This window comes from Vidua macroura, chromosome 6 (genome assembly GCF_024509145.1).
Source record: "Vidua macroura isolate BioBank_ID:100142 chromosome 6, ASM2450914v1, whole genome shotgun sequence".
Taxonomy (NCBI): domain Eukaryota; kingdom Metazoa; phylum Chordata; class Aves; order Passeriformes; family Viduidae; genus Vidua; species Vidua macroura.
Window position 1 is genome coordinate 60,260,417 of NC_071576.1, and position 17,043 is coordinate 60,277,459.

Genomic DNA, 17,043 nt, shown 5'->3' on the forward strand with positions numbered 1-17,043 from the left:
CTGGAGGGCTCAGCCAGGATTTGGCAGGTGGGTGTGAGAACGCCTCTGCTCACCCTGGGGAGGGAATCTGCTGCACCACCCTGGGCTCTGCCCTGCTGACAGCAGCTCCCACGTTCCAGTGCAAATGGCAACAAAACCAGCCCTGCCTGGAGGCTTCTGCTCACAGAAGAGGAGCTGGAGCCCTTCGTGGCGTTCTTCTCGTGAGCAACAACAAATGCAGAATTATTTAAAATATTATTTTGCTAATTCTATTCTAAATTCTGATGTCAACGCAAATTTTCTACAGCTACAGGACGTGGGTTAATAGAGTCAAGTCGAGGTTTTGTTGGTTTTTTTTTTTTTCTTTTCGATTTTATGCCAAAATACACTGGTTCAGAGTATCTACAGACGACATTTATTTTAAATGTGAGACATTTTTACAGTCTTATTTGTCCTTCCTTTTTTAGTTAGGTAACCAATAATAATGCCCATGCATGCTTAATAGTGCACAGACACTGTTCTACTGTAGTCATAAAGAGTTTATTCTTCCTATAAATGCTTAGAAAAATGTGTTATTTATTTGTGGGATTTTTTCCTGGCTCAAAGCACTCTCAGTACATAAAGAAAACCAGAACAGCTCAAAGACCATGATTTTGCAGTAGCTATCACAAAGTTTCAAAAGTAAGATATCTAAAAGTTAGCATGTTTAGTTCCCCTTCAATAGGAAAGTTAAGAAGAATTCGCTAATATGTAAAATGTTCTGGCCACTTCTGTTCCAGAGGCTTTAGAAGTTGTTGCTTACTGTGTAAATTATCTTATGTTGAATTAAAGACTCTGAGTAGAAGAGTTGCTAAGTGTTTGATGTCATTAATCCTGCCTTTCCCAGAAAGAAATGCAAATTACTTTCTTTTTTTTTTTCAGTAGAGATAGGAGTCTGATTTCAGTTTGTCTAATGCAAAGTCATAAAATAATGAATGACAGTATCAATTTCCCTCAGTGAATGCAGTATCCTGATATATTTGTCAAGCACAGAACCATGATTAGTCTTAAAAAGCCTATTAAATGACTTCAAGTAGCAAAGGATTTACTGCATTAGAAGGGTTTCTAAGAATTCCCTACAGGAATTCTATATTTCAAACAGGGTAAGCAATACACTGTAAAAATATCAGATGTGTGTTTGTGTAGCTGATGTTTAGATGGAGAGTATGTCCAACATGGGCATGGCAGAACATCATATTCATCATGATGTTAATTTAAATAAGAATATGTTTGTATTTAAATTATATATATTATTTATTTTAATGTTATTATTTAGTGTTACTTATATTTATTTTTCTATTATATATTACTCATATTTAAATAATAGTATTATTTAAATTACAACAACATCAGTGTTGAAACCCTGTTACGGAACACTTCAGTGTGAGATTCACTCTGCTTCCAAGACTTTGGATGTATTAAATATCAGTAAACTTGAGCCTGCCATAATTTTCCAATTTGGAGCACTTTGCAAAAAATCACCTATCTTCTGCTCCTTAGTTAGGGCAGGTAGGTAATGTTATGACCATTTTGCTGTATTTTATCTTGTAACAAATTAAGAAAGAAAAGTGAAAATTCATAGAGAACAAATGGAGGCTTCCTTTTCCTTTTCCTTTTCCTTTTCCTTTTCCTTTTCCTTTTCCTTCTTTTCCTTTTCCTTTTCCTTTTTCCTTTTCCTTTTCCTTTTCCTTTTCCTTTTCCTTTTCCTTTTCCTTTTCCTTTCCTTTTCCCTTCATCTTCTCTTCTCTTCCCTTCATCTTCTCTTCCCTTCATCTTCTCTTCTCTTCTCTTCTCTTCTCTTCTCTTCTCTTCTCTTCTCTTCTCTTCTCTTCTCTTCTCTTCTCTTCTCTTCTCTTCTCTTCTCTTCTCTTCTCTTCTCTTCTCTTCTCTTCTCTTCTCTTCTCTTCTCTTCTCTTCTCTTCTCTTCTCTTCTCTTCTCTTCTCTTCTCTTCTCTTCTCTCCTCTCCTCTCCTCTCCTCTCCTCTCCTCTCCTCTCCTCTCCTCTCCTCTCCTCTCCTCTCCTCTCCTCTCCTCTCCTCTCCTCTCCTCTCCTCTCCTCTCCTCTCCTCTCCTCTCCTCTCCTCTCCTCTCCTCTCCTCTCCTCTCCTCTCCTCTCCTCTCCTCTCCTCTCCTCTCCTCTCCTCTCCTCTCCTCTCCTCTCCTCTCCTCTCCTCTCCTCTCCTCTCCTCTCCTCTCCTCTCCTCTCCTCTCCTCTCCTCTCCTCTCCTCTCCTCTCCTCTCCTCTCCTCTCCTCTCCTCTCCTCTTTCTGTGCAAACATTTTCCTAATATACACGAATTTGGCAGATACTTGTGAGGAGTATGGATACAAACTTGAACAACAGTTGTTTAATGCTTCCCAAAATCCAGAGTCATTCCTGGGCTGCTGTAATTAAGGGGAAATGGTCTGATTTAAGGCACCACCCATAACTTCTACCCAGGTGAAGGGATAGGCACAGACTGTGCTTACACAGGAGAAAACCCTGGGGGCTTTTGTTAGCTTTTTAATAATCTGACAAATTTCAGCTCTTTCCAGTGTCCACATGAATGACAGATTTATGAAGCTGGCAGGAATCTAAATTCTTCCTGCATCCCTCAGCCCCACATCTGGCTCAAATGCCCTAAGACTGCACTGTGGATCTCCATGAAGGAAACCAGTGCAAAAATGTATTCAGTACACCCGAAACCAAACTTTTTTCGTATTATCAACACTTTGGATAAAATAGGAATTTGGATCATCTTTTTTCTCTTTAACAATTTTTAGAAGATATTCTTCTGCAACAGGTTGAGCATGTCTGGTAAAGCCCAGAGGGAAGCCTAAAGTGTATATAACTCGTCCATTTTCTGCAAGCGACAAAAGTGTCCCTTTTCCTCCCCCTGCACAAATAATTGCCTAAAACCAGTGGCAAATGAGAGCTGCAGAGCAAATCCTGGCCATTAGGAGAGTGCCAGGTGAGAGGCCTGAGAGCCCCACGGGGCAGGGGAGCCCTGCTTTCCCTGGCTGAAGCCCAGAGTGATTTTCCACTGGGAGCCTGAGCAGCCTGCTGGCAATTCCTGTCACACAGCACAGAGTGAGGCAAGTGCCAGGCAGCATCCTGCATCCTAATGCTTTCCATTCCTTTATTTCTATCCAATTCTATTTTTGTTAGCAAGATTAGGACCTCCAGCTACAGGGATGCCATATACTGAGCAGTGTAGGAAAAATGGTCTTGTTTTTTTCTCCCCGTTTTTGTGTTTGTGTTTTGGACTGTGGGTTTTTCTATATTTTTAATTTTTTTTTTCCTCTTTTAAGGCTGAAAGAGCACAAGCATGATTTTGCCTCACAAGTTTTCTCCCTAAGTGACAACCTAGTTGCTATCACTGCTGGGAGTGGGGGTTAAGGAAGTCTTTGACAAACCATCAGAAACTCAGCTTGCTGCAAGACACGTTTTTGAGTGTTGAATCAATATTGTTGTGTTCTACTGAGGTCCATGAGAAAGGAAAGAGAGCACACATATAGAAGGTGGTTGTGTGGAGTTGCTGAATAAAAATAGCAAATATAATATTTGGCAGAATAAAACTTTGTGGTTACTTTTGGTTTGATATTTGATTAGCAAAGTAAAATAAGTGATTAGCAAGTAAAATAAGAAGCAAAAGACATTTTTTTTTTTTTTTTATAATAAGACCATTTATAGGGTTAAGATTTTGCCCCCTTTTGAAATTAAATTCTAATTCAGGCAGTATTATAGATTTTATACAGGGAGAAAAAAAAATCTGATATGGACTGAATATGGAGAGTAAGGCTGCTGGAAACAGCTTACAGCTCTCCAGATTTTTTTCACAGAGATGTGTTAAGGTATAACCACCCTAACCCCATTCTTAGGGTCTGGATTCTAGATTTATCTGAGTGTACCAGGATCTGATTTCACTTGTGCCCAGGATGGTGCAGTAGACTTTTCAAATAGGAAGAAAAAAGTGGAAACACAGAAACTATTCTAAGTTCTGATCAGAGGCAGAGAGTTGAAAGCACTGTGGACCACATTGCCACTGCTTTTGTCTCAGTGGTCCTGATGATCAGAAAACAGGTTTTTTGGTTTTTTTTTTTCTTTTTTTTTTTTTTTTTTTTTTTTTTTTTTTTTTTTTTTTTTCTTTTAATTAAGAGTTTAGCTGATTACAGGACCATGAAAACTGTAATTTTCGGAAACACCAAATGAACCTTCCATTCTACCTTTAGTTAGCAAAAGTAGCATCCTTCTTTTTTTTAGAGACTTGCACTGCATCACATCTACAATTTTCCAGGATGAACATTCCTATTTACTCATCTCTAAAACCTTTTGCTATTGATACAAATAACACTGTGGACATGGAAACAAACTTCACACCCTTGAACTTCCTACCAGCAGCACTTATGCAACACCTCTTTTACTGAATGCACTTTAAAGTCAGAACATCCTGAAAAGTGAAGTAGCTTCAAAGAAAAGAAAGGAAGGGATTTAAGATCCCAAAATGAATGGAAAATGCCCTCAGAAGTCTGTAACCAACAGAGCAAAGTGTTGTATTAATCAGAAAACCATTTATGAAGTGATGGAAATTACTATTCCTGCATGGAAAACAAAGTTCTATGCACAGGGATCAACACCTGACCATAAATGCAGAGTTCCAGGTTGCACAAGAGGAGGAGGAGGAGGAGAATCTTCAGTTCTAATTAAATGCAGGGCAGGTAAGAACTTTAGCTAATGAGTCATTTAAACATGTGTATGTTCCAAAAGGGCTAGGGAAAGGAAAGCTACAATAACATGGGCACTGAATCAATAAAATTTGCTTGACATCCACATAAAAAGTTGCAAAGCACATTAATGTCAAGCTGTTGGTTTCTCTGAGCACCAGAACAGAGGAGGTGAGAGGAGGAGTTTGGCTGTTTTATTTCATAGGGAAGGAATGAAGAAAGACAGAAAACTTCTTATACATTTACCATTTGGACTACAAACCCCCCCAACATAACAACCTCTTACCTTGCTGTGTGTCAGCTTTTAAACTGAGAATGTTGCTATGACCAGTTAAAAGGGGTGGATATGGTATTGCATATTGAACTAGGGAATTATATCATTACCACTGGCATTTAAACCATGCATCAGAACAAATGCTGCTCTAAAATATCAATTATCTGAGTGTTTTTAGAAAGCATTACAAAAGGAAGGGACGTTGTGCACACATTTCAGGTATTTTCATGTCCTATAAGCATGCCTGGATTGCTACTGTAGATAATAATGATATATTTATTCATTAGCACATCAGCTATTTGATTTAATACTTTCATTCATCAATGGGCATACCTTGATGATGTGAATAACAAATGTGAGCAGGTTTTCTACACTGCAAGAAAACCTCAGGTACCTCAAGTTAGGACTGCAGCTTGTGAAAGTGAGGATTATTTTGTGTGTTCTTTGCAGTTTGTGACAAATAAAGTGTGGTTACGGTGCTGGCAATATTTACTCCTGCTTAGAAGAGCTTTGTGCCCCTTCTTTGATTATTTACTCTGCATTTACAATCAAACCATGTTTCAGGAGTCTCTGGGCGGATTCAGAAAATTTCTCTTCGTTTCCCAGGAGCTTTGGGGCTACAAATTGTCTGCCTGGTGTAATTACAGCTGTATTTTACACAGGAAATCCCAGGGGTGTTGCAAGAGCAATGTTGCTGTGCATCTGTCTCCTTTTTCACCTGGCTGGTCTGAGAAGCAGCAGTGGCAGAGCAGCTCCTCAGCCTGGCCTGAACCATCCCAGCCTGAGGTCTGGTCCTCTCCTCCCTGCCCTGTTAACAGTATCAGATCTGTTTGTGATCTGGTTAGCAATGAACTCTGATTTGCTACCAGCCTAACTCATTCTGGGTGTCAGATTACAGCAAGCATCTCCTTTAAACAAAAGATATCACTCCAATCAATAGTACTGATGGTGTCTTTAACAAATGACACCATCAATACTATTGATTGGAATACCTAAAAAATGTGGATACTCCTTCAAAATCCTTTAAAGAATTTTAAAGTAATACTGTCCTACTCTCAAAACCATTTGATTTGCAAATATCCTAAGATGAGGATTGCATTTTTGCATTTCCCCAGTCCCAGGGTAACCTCTGGAGATGCCCAGCACCTTGATTAATAAATGCACATTCCTGTTCATGCAGCATCCCTCCTCATCCAACGTGCACATAGCTTTTGGTGTCTGGAAATGGGAACTGGGGGTAAATGATTAATTACCATTTCATTAATAGCAAAATGCAAAGGGGTAACGATTAGCACGTTGAAATGTTGAAAACAGAGTTGTGCTCACTAGAAATTGAACTGGCAAATCATGCCAGTTACTCAGTGAGTATTTACCCAGGAATGAGGGGGCAGGATCAGTGAGGCACACGTGTAATTGCATGGAAACGATGCTGACGTGATTACTCACCATATTATAAAGGGAAATTATTTGGCTCAAGGAAAGACAGCAGATGGTTGGGAAATAATCATAAAACTGTGACTACCAATGGGAGGAACATGTAGAGAAACAAAAAAATTCAAGGGGTGAGATGTTTGCAGAATGGGAGGAGGAAGTTTTGATTTAACTGGATGGCCTTTAATTTCCATGAACACTGAGTATAAAGTTCTTGCAGGGATTGTTCTTAATTAATTCTTGTCTATGTTTTAATATTTTTTTCCTTGACTAGTGACATTTGCATTTTAAGTGGAAGTAAATGGTGACAGAAAATGGAGCTGCCATATGTGCTTGCTCTGATGAAAAAAAGATCGATACAATTTTTTTTTTCTTTTCCAACAAACACATATGTTTTTACCTAGAACTTTTTTTTCCTTGAGATTGGATTATGAATTTCTTAACGTGGGTGTCAGACCATCTGTCAGACAATGAAGTTTCCCTAGGTCTCAGTTATACCCTCAAGTAATGACACTTAAGACAATTCTTGTTTGTAAGCGTGATGTAGTTTTGGGATTTTTTTTTAGTCAACAAATGTATATAAAGTTATATAAATGTATATAAGTTATATAAATGTATGTAACTCTAAATGGCACTCAGCTGACATGGATTCAGGTAACAGGGTCCTTCACAATAGCATGGATGCCAAAAGAGGCAGAAATTTGTCACCTTGAGCTGCTAAAACACAACTCAGCAGTGTTTTGTCCTGATTTATGAGAAAAAATAAGAGACTGAGTTATTTTCTCATTTAAATGGAGCTCTGTAGAGAGCATTAAAATAGAGCAGCCAAGTTGTGAGGGCAGGGTATGTTGTTTGGGTTCACTCATTCCCATTAAGTTCTCGAGGTATCAATAAAGTGGAAATTTATATGATTAAAGATTTTATCTTACATTAGTTATCTAAATATATACATGCACTTTGAGGCCCAATTTCACCCTGTCTCAAATAAAAATGCCTGATATTCTATATGGATTTTTAAAATATGTATTATTGCTGAGATGTATCTTCTGAGATTTTTGGTGTGACAAATATATCTACTTTATGGGACAAAAATACAATTCATATTTAAAGAAACCCTAAATAGAATTTATTTTTTCAAGATGAAAAGAAAAAAAAGAATTTCCATTTAGGTCCAATTCTTACATGAAAGCTTGCATTTTGAAGCCAAAGCCTTTTAACACAAGTGCTTTGATTAGTTTTGCTGATGGATAATCTGTTCATTCAACAAAAACCTCGCCTGCATCCAGCTCTCAGGAGTTCAGGGACACAACCAAACCTCCCAAAGTCAGACAGGTGGGGATCACCTGAGGGTTTGGGGTCTGTAGGACAGGATACCAACAGTGTGAAGGAATCAGATGCAGCAGGAAGTAAGGAAGGATGTGGCACAGGAAATTTTCTGACATAAAATACAGTTTAACCATTAGCCCAACACAGAGCTGGAGCACTCGAACTATTTCACAGCTTCAGAGGAATTGATGTATTTTTCTTTATGTTATCAAAAGTCACAGCTGACTTTTCCCCTGTATTTTGTTTTTTTTTATATTGGATTGTCCTTTCTGCATTACTGTTTCTGATTAGATTGGGGGCTAGGATTCTATTTTTGACAATATTAAACTTCACTGGATGAATCCCAGTTATCTATAAAATCATAAAAGGAGAAAATAGCTGAGCCAGACACATCATTGTGTTGCCATAGAAACAACAGACTCTGTCTGGCCTCCTCATTCCTGTCGTTTTGTACACAAAACCTCCAAACTTTGAAAATGTTTCCTGGTACCATACTGTCAGTTTGGGGAAGGAAACTTCATTTCCAGCAGGATTGACAGATATTGGCTCTTACCCCATTTTAGGCTAGATAGCACAATGTGACAGTGGGGGATGACAAGAGAGATAAGGATTCCTGGGGGAAAAAAGACCCTCCAGAGATTTACAGAAATAAAAAAGTGAAGACACAGGCTGTAATGGCACCACTGAAACAAAATGTTGCCTTGCAAGAATAACAAAAAGCTGCTTTATGGGACAACATATTTGGGGGAAAGCAAAAGAAATCATTGCAGGCCCTCATTATATTAAATTCCTGGCATGCATATCATGAAACAACTAAAATTAATATGAATTTTAATGCTCCAATTGTACATCCACATTCATAAAAGGTTATTTTAGAAAGATCAGAGCTACCAGAACATCATATATTCATTTTTTTCTTGACATTTTTTTTTTTTTGGAGGAGTGGGTACCGTAGAACTACTAGAAAGCTCTGGGAGTATCAATTGTTGCTTCCAAAGCTGATGTCTAACCAGATCTATTGAAAGTCCAAAGCCAGAAATGTTCTTTTTTAAAGATTGCACTTCTGTTCCCTTCTGAGGAGTTGGTTATGAAACCTGAGTTTTTGAAAGACAAAGCATTTTCATCATCACTGCATAACACCCAGTGGGGAAGCACTTTTGCCACACAGCTATGACAAAAGATCTCATCCAAAAATTGAGTAGATAAATCTGAACAAGACTTATACTTTAGTTGAAGTGCTTTCTTTTTCTTTTATACAGAATGTATTTTTCCTCTGATAAATGCCTTCTTTATGCCTTTGTTAGATTTCCTGATAATGCTTTTACTTTCAGGAAGTTAGTTTCTAAGGAAATCAGCTTGAATGTAACAATTTTTTTTTTGTTTAATGACCTCAAGATTTTTTTTTTTTTTTTACTTGCAAGTGATGTAAGGAAAACATCATTATTGTGATAAAGAATGAGGTTTTCACATTTATGTCTGTTTGTGTATTAAATAAATTCAGGTCCTGATTATGTCTTTGAAAAATAATTCTGCCAGCTGTGATACAGGGTTCAAATGCCAATTCACATGTGCTGCTTTCCTCCACTTCTTCCTGCAGTTTCACCAAAGTAGCTCGCTTTAAACCACTAGAAATTGTCTTTCTATTCCTGAAAGCTTCCATCCAAATTGTCTCCCACATCAGCCAGAGCTCTGCATTCTGATTTAGTTGTCTCTGCATTTCTTTGGATTTCACTGTGGCCTCTGCAGAATTTGTGTCCATCCATTTATGGCATCTCAGATAAGGTCAGTTTCTGAAGGAATAATGAGCTACCAGATGTTAACAAGCAATCACAGGAACACTGAGATTTCTGTGCATTCATTAAACTTGGTCAGATTTGGAGGAGTTTTTCAACTCATTGATTGTCAAGCCATTTTTCCAAAGGATGGCAACACAAAACCTCAATCAATAAACAGCTATCAGAACATTCTAAACACGAGCAAAACATTGTATTTTCCTCCAGCTTGGCATGAAAATTTCAATCTGCATAGTTAGCATGCAGGGGTTTAAGTTTAGACAAGACATACCTCACACAAAATCTTTTTATAATATTCCCAGAGTGCCTGTTGAAGGGAAAATATGGCCCATACAATACAACATTACAACTTTTATTCTTATAACAGCCTAGCTGCAGTTGGAGAGAGCCATTTAGGGAATTTAAAAAATACTTTCAAGCATCTCAAAATCTAAATCAACTCATCTGTCAAGAGAAAAGCACATCATAACTCTTCAGGAAAAAAAAAAAGGTATTTTCTTTTAGGATAACATAAATCCAATGAGGTGTCAAATCTAACCACATTTCACTCATTACAGTGGCGAGCCTCTGAGAATGAATTTGCAGCTCAGACAATTCATCAGCCTATTCCTGGTTTCAATTCTTCATGCCTTAGCTGCCAGCAGTTTTATTTCCTTTTATTTTTCGTTGTTCGTGATGGCTTGTTATCAACGAGATGGCAAACGTGCAAATGGCATTATTTCTCTGCTGGAAGTTTTGCTTCCCTGGATGCAGCTGCTGCTGATGGGAAGGATGTTCCTGTGAATTCAGAGCAGCTCAGGCACACTGATGATTGGCAATGACTGGTCTGGGGTTTTTGGCTGACTTCCCAACCACGTGCCAAGTGTGGTGAGAGACTTTTGCTGCTGCAAGCTATTAACTGCAATTAAGAACATGAGGTATTTTTGCCCCCAAGAATCCCTAAAAGTTCTTTAAAGTTCACTTCGGGCAATGGTTGGGGTCTACCTTAGTGCTGTGTTTATATTTTAGTTTTAAATCAATTATTCTTTTTGAGCTGTTCACTTTACTGTAGGGATTGATGCTGCTACTTTTGTAACAAAAGTTGGCACCCATTTTTTTTCATTAAAAAAAAACTTAAAGGCACACATTAAGTGTTCAGTGGCTTAAATGAAGCTATGGAAGGATATAAAAAAAAATCAAGAAAATGCTCCAACTTTGCTATTTTAAAAGTACAGAGGAAGTGGAAACCAGATTAATAGATTAATGCAGTATTCACCTAGGAGAAAATGTCTGACAAGTAGCATGAAAAATAAGCATTACAAGGAATATAAGAAGGAGAAATAAATAATAATCTTCCTTATTTTTATATAACCCTCTGTTGACTCCTAGTCACACAAGAAAAATTTATCCACACGTGATTTATTTTTCAACTCATTAGGTGGAACAATGTTTATAATCAATTTGTATAACCAAATATTAATGACATCCAGTGCAGAGATGATTAAAGGACTAGGATGTGAGTTTTTCTCATCCCTTTGGAGACAACAACAAATGTAATTATTTAGACAATTTAGACAATGCCCATTACAGCTGGTTAATTGCAGTTCAGCTGTATTTTGCCTTTCTGAATGCCATTTAAACCCAAACACAAGTGTGCATGTTCAAATGTGGGTTTTTATTTTCTTTTTTAATCTCAGTTGGGTAGTCTGAAGACCTGATTCATTGAGCAACTGAATAGTTTACTCATTGCTATTGTACATTTTTATAAATTATGTTCTGATACCAATATCACCTTTATTTATGGGCAGCTATTTATTTGTTGCATTGCAAGCCAGGAAGTAATTTCATCACTCTTAATGGGACAGCACAAGGTTTACAGCAACTGAAAACGAGCAACCAACCTCAGAATTTACTCCCCTAATGCAAAAAAAAAAATTTGTGACTTCACGTTATTTTAAAATAAATAAAAGCACAATTTCAAATCTTTTAAGTGGATGGGTAGGAACTGGTAGAAATTTTCCAATGAATTTTAAGTTTGCAAGCCCTGAGGAATTTGGTGTGGTGCTTGTGAATAGCTCTGTCAATCCTTAATAAGATGTTCTAGGAAGAGTAATTCCCAGAATTAACTTACAGCCATTGCCAGGCCTCCAGTCTGCAGGGCTCTGGGTATTTCATTATTTTTCATCTAAAACCTCTCTGTCATCAAAGCTGAAAAGAGCCTTGATTTGAATCTTCCCCTCTCAATGCTGATTAAAATTTAGTAGAGACCAGCACTCAGCCCTGTCCCTGGGATTCTGAAGGAGGCACAGCAAACATCTGGCTCCAGGGGAAAGCAGAGGGAGGAATTTTATTTGGGTTTTGTGCACCCACACTGAGGCAGTGAATGGGACAGGAGCATCCCTGGGCAGGTTCAGGTCCTGCTGACACAACCAAACTCTCTGGAATGTGTGGATTCCCCAAAAAACACCTAAACAAACACCACTGTGGGATTAAGCCCTTTCCTGACCCGGGGCTGGGGCAACTGAGAGGCTTTAAAAAACTTTTATTCCATTTTCAGTCTCACATTAAGGGTGAGACAATACAGATGTTATAATTCACACAATTAGAGATGTTACAATTCATCACAATCAGAAGCCAGCTGATTTGGGGCTGTGGTGGAAGGTGAGGGAGGTTTTGGGGAATTAGTTTGGGAGGTGGAATGGATACAGTTGAGAAAGTGGAGGATTTAGTAGAGTGTTTAAAGACATTAATTATTGTATGATATATTGGGAGTAATCTGGCAGTTGTATGATCTTTGTTTATGGTAAAAGCTCTGAACAAACACCTTCTGGCCCTACAAAAAGTGCAGCGTTTCCTGCAGAAAGTGAAAGCAGCTCTGTGAAAAGGTCATTTAAGGTACATTTCAGCCCATTCCAGCACCATCTGACATGCCTTAAAAAATGTAACCGGCATAAACTGCTTAATTTTTTGAACCTGGGCATTTATAATAAATAACTGCAGTGGACTGTCTCAAAATTAAAACATGATACAAGGGAATAAGCAGCTTGCTTTTACCAAAATCTGAGGCAACAATTAAACAGGGAGATAAAGAAATCTTTTTCTCCTCCAGTAAAATCACTGATCAAGGCCACAAATCCACTCTGTACATCTGTTTCTTTTTCCTCCAACAGTGTCCACATTAATCTCTCCAAAACAAATCACTCCCAATGTAGGTAGAACAGCAAGGTACTGATTTTGATTTCAGCCTACAAATATTTTTTAATATAGGTCTTAATAAAAGAAAAATGCCAGGGTTTTTTTGTGGTTTATATGTATTTTATCCACATATGCAGCTTAGAGGGAAATAGATCATTCACATAGATGAATTGGAAATTAATTTCTCAAATTCCGCAGACAGACAGATATACAGATCAATTACCTAACTCCTGAAAATTAAGATTAATTCTATCAGATTTTCTGAAAATCTTAAATAGATTCCTCAAATCACATACTTTGTAGGACAACACAAAAAGAAATGTCTCCTTGAAACTTAGATTCAAAGAACTACTCCATTATTTTGAATTTAATGTAAATGTTGTAATTTTCTACTGTTTTCAGTGAAAAAAAAAATGAAGCAAGTAATAGGAGAACAATTTCAACTAGATGTAAGTAAATTATAATTTACTTTAAAAATGCATCTTTGGTTGAACAGCAACTTTGTGGCTTTTAAGTTGAATTCAGTAAATAATAGTCAAAAAAAGGAGACAAACCTAAGGATTTTCTTTTCAAATTTACCTAATTCATGAACTCTGTTTTAAGTACTGCAAAGGAGTTTAGAAGAAAAAAGAGGTGGAAATAGAGCAAAGACATTTCTGTTCTCCAGGAACAGAACGTGGGGTTTTGGTTGCATTTTTTATGCATATGGAAATGTTACTAACAGCTATTTCAGGACAATAAATTGAGCTTTTTAACAAAGACGAATTAGAAGAGGAGAAGGAGTTATTTTATTTCATTTCAGAAGACAGCAAGGAGTTCCAGCTCTGACTGAGGACATTCTCTATCTAACAACATCTAACAACATCACATCATTCAGTGATCTCAGTGTGGAGGCTGCTTTAAGGAAGAAAAGTTTTATGGGCACAGGACCAAGCAAATTACAGTGAAGCAGAGGAAAAAAAAAACAGCAAAAGTTAAAAATTTAAATTAAAAAAAAAAAAAAAAGTTAAAAAAAAAAGTTTTAAAAGGAAAAAGAAATGAGAATGAATAAATAAATAAATAAGTAAATGTGGTTGGTTTTGTTTATTTATGTATTTATTTTAAAATACAAGTAAAGCAAGAAGCAAACCAACACAGAAAGCCCAAATATTCACATCTGTGGCTTGGCTTCCAATTGCCAAATGCTGTGATGGAAGCTTATTGATCAGAGCAAATCCACTGCAGGATCAAAACCTACACCGAACATGTTTTGTCAAATGGTGACAGAAGAATTCTGGAAGATTGAAAGAGCTTTTACTCAAGAATAAAGGAAGGAAAATGCAGCCAAGTATGTCAGCATTTTTCCCTCTACCTTGTATGATCTGTCAACTCAAAGTTATTTTGGATCAGAACAGTTTTTCTTTTTTCCATCAACTTTCTGTAGATTGCTCTTTGATTTCTGGAACAGTTTGAGTCACATTACCTATAGCAATGCTAAAACCCCACACTTAGGAAGAAGCTGTCCCATTTCCTCATATCCTCCATGCAAGCCAGGAAAAACAGCCCCAACATCTTTGTAGTCAGGGAAAAGACACCACAGGTATGCAAAACTTGAAATGGAAAGAGGTGGGTGGGATCATTTTTGGGGATGATGAGGTAACCGTACCGACTCATAAATATATAAATACTTAAATATAAAAAAAATAAAAATAGGTAAATATATAAATAATATATAAATACTTCCATCCATTGGAATTATAAAGGACTAGGCCTCCTTTTCTGCCAGGCTTCACAAGTGCTTATTGGAGTGTTCTCAGGTAATTTTGAAATAAATGCAAAAGAGCTGCTTAAATGGATGTGGAAAAGAATCAGATCTGGGCACAGCCCCGAGGATCTGGGAAACCATAGGCTCATGGCTGCTCACACAAACAGCACTGAGAGGTGAAACAGAAACAGGAGGGACAACAGGGAAGGAAAAGACAGTTTTCTAAAACTTCAGATAGTTCAGAATGATAGTAAAGAAAAACACCGTTCACTGAAAGGTACATTGCTTGCAACTAAGAATGGACTGAGGCAAAAAAAAAAAAAAATGTTGGAAAGAAAAAGAGGTTTTGCATCCAAAAAGAAAAAAAAAAAGAAAAAGTGAAAGAGAAGTAAGGAAATTCTTGTGTGCACTTCATAAAAGCTAACCTCTTTATATGTCAGGTACTCTCATCATGCTGTTTACCAAGATAAAATATCTTGAATTTTTGCATTGAAATATATTCTCTATAGGCTGACCTACTAAACTTTAAATTCACATACTGGAGAATAATTTCCATCCTGTATGGGATCCATGTTTGGATTTATCAGTGGTAGGCTGTACATGGAATTTCAGATTCTGCAGTGTTGCATAGGGCTATGTGCTCCCCTGGTTTACAGGGAATACAAAAGAGTGATTAGACCCAAGAATTACAATTCAAACACTTCTTCTTTTCTGTCTCAATGGTGATGTCCAGATTTGAAATAAAAGGAATAAATGAATAACAAGTACATTCAAAAAAAAAAAAAAAAAGGGGGATAAAAAAAGATGGCATATATTTTGGGAGAGGGAATTTGAGGCAAAATTTAAAAAGATACTCACTCTTGGTGAATTTGATGCATATTAACTTTAAAAGTCTTGCCTTCTTTATCTCACATTTTTCTGTCATGGCTTGTTTACTTTACAGGTGCCAGATATGCAGATTTGGATACCAGTGGCACTATCTGGTTTTGATGTATTTTATCCTCCATACTGCCAAAGGCCAACGATTTGCAGCTGGGTGTGAAAATAACATTTGACTCTGCCTGAAACACGGCCATGAGGAAGGGGAGCAATGGGCTGTGCACTTGTTTATACAAGAAAGATAAGAAAAATTGCTTTGATTTGACAGTGTGCTGGAGACAGATACCAGTGTGCTCAAGGAAGTACTTTAAAGTCAGAATTTCAGACACACGACTTGGTGATTCAAATGTAAGGAACAACAGAAATGTTTTATTACTCGGTCTGGCACTCGTCCTTCTCATGCCACCAGTGATGCTCTTTCAGTCAGGCAACCATAAAACTGGTTCACAAATATCACCCAGAGCTGCCTCCTATATGGAAAAACCCAGGGGAGTTTTCTGCACGCTGGTGCCATGAATTAGGGAACTGAATTAAGGATAATGAAGAGGAGCGAGAGGGAGAAAAATAAAAATGGAAAAAAGTGACCAAGAGCGGAGTACATTGACGGGAGGATCCACAAAAAACAGAGAGTGGAGTTTGGCAGGATGTTTTTTCCACATTATATCACGCTGGGAGATGATATGGAATCATGAGGTAAACTTTGAAGTGAGAGCAGGCTGAATTTTCCAACTTTTGACATGACAGACCTCCATAAAAAAATACTATTATGCATTTTATAATTGCTGTGAAGCGCATTCAGGAGGGGCTTTTATGCTGTGCTTATCATGGCACATTGTAATGCCACTTTGGCATTAGTATCACACCCTATTATCCATTACATACACAGCCAAGGACTATGCAAAAAATAAAATATTCATGACTTTTAGTCGATCTTGATTACTAAGATGCTTGTGCTGTGTATAATAATAGAAAAAATGTTTATCCTGAGGAGTCATTATCCAATACTTGCACAGCTCTAATCTAAATTCCAAGAAGGACAAGCCACTGTAGAAAATGTGAAATTAACCACAGTTAAAGCATATTGAAAATTTTGTCTTCTTGTGAAGCTTAGATCTTTTTTTTTTAAGTGGAATCAAAAAGCAGGACACCATGTCAAAATATGATAAAAAATATTGTTTAAAAAGCCAAAAATCAAACACTACCTGTAAAGTGAAGGGTTAGGGGAACCCCTGCAGAGCATTTGAAAGCAAAAATACCAAGATTTATTCTTTTTGATATTACTGAAAGGTGAGAGCTGCCATAGAGAAAAGGTAAGAATTGACTGGAAAAACATGTGGAGGATGTTGCAAAAGCATTCACAGGCATCTCTGTGCTCAGATTTTTGTGAAGTTTCTTGGGGCTGTATAAAATTAGGAATTATAATCGGGGCAACACACTTTAATTAGCATTAATTTTTGTGATGTAATATATTCGAGATGATGTACTGAGACTTTGGAGCAGGAGATCCTCTCTCCATCTTTCTGTGAACAAAATGCAAACCTGCTCTATGCCAAAACCTGCCAAGCAGCCACAGCAGCCAGTTCCAGGTGGAATTGTTCACTTTGGTAACAGAAACATCAGACACAGGTGTTGCTTTAGGACTGAAGTTGGAGTGAAAACATAAATGGCTTTTTTGAGATCGAGAACTCGCCAGAGCAGAAC

General features: G+C 37.4%; 1 protein-coding gene across 1 annotated transcript in view; it reads right to left on the reverse strand.

The window, feature by feature from the left end:
• Positions 1-17,043, reverse strand: part of SPON1 (spondin 1) — a 181,895-nt gene that overhangs the window by 13,348 nt on the left and 151,504 nt on the right. The gene's annotated exons all lie outside the window — the stretch shown is intronic.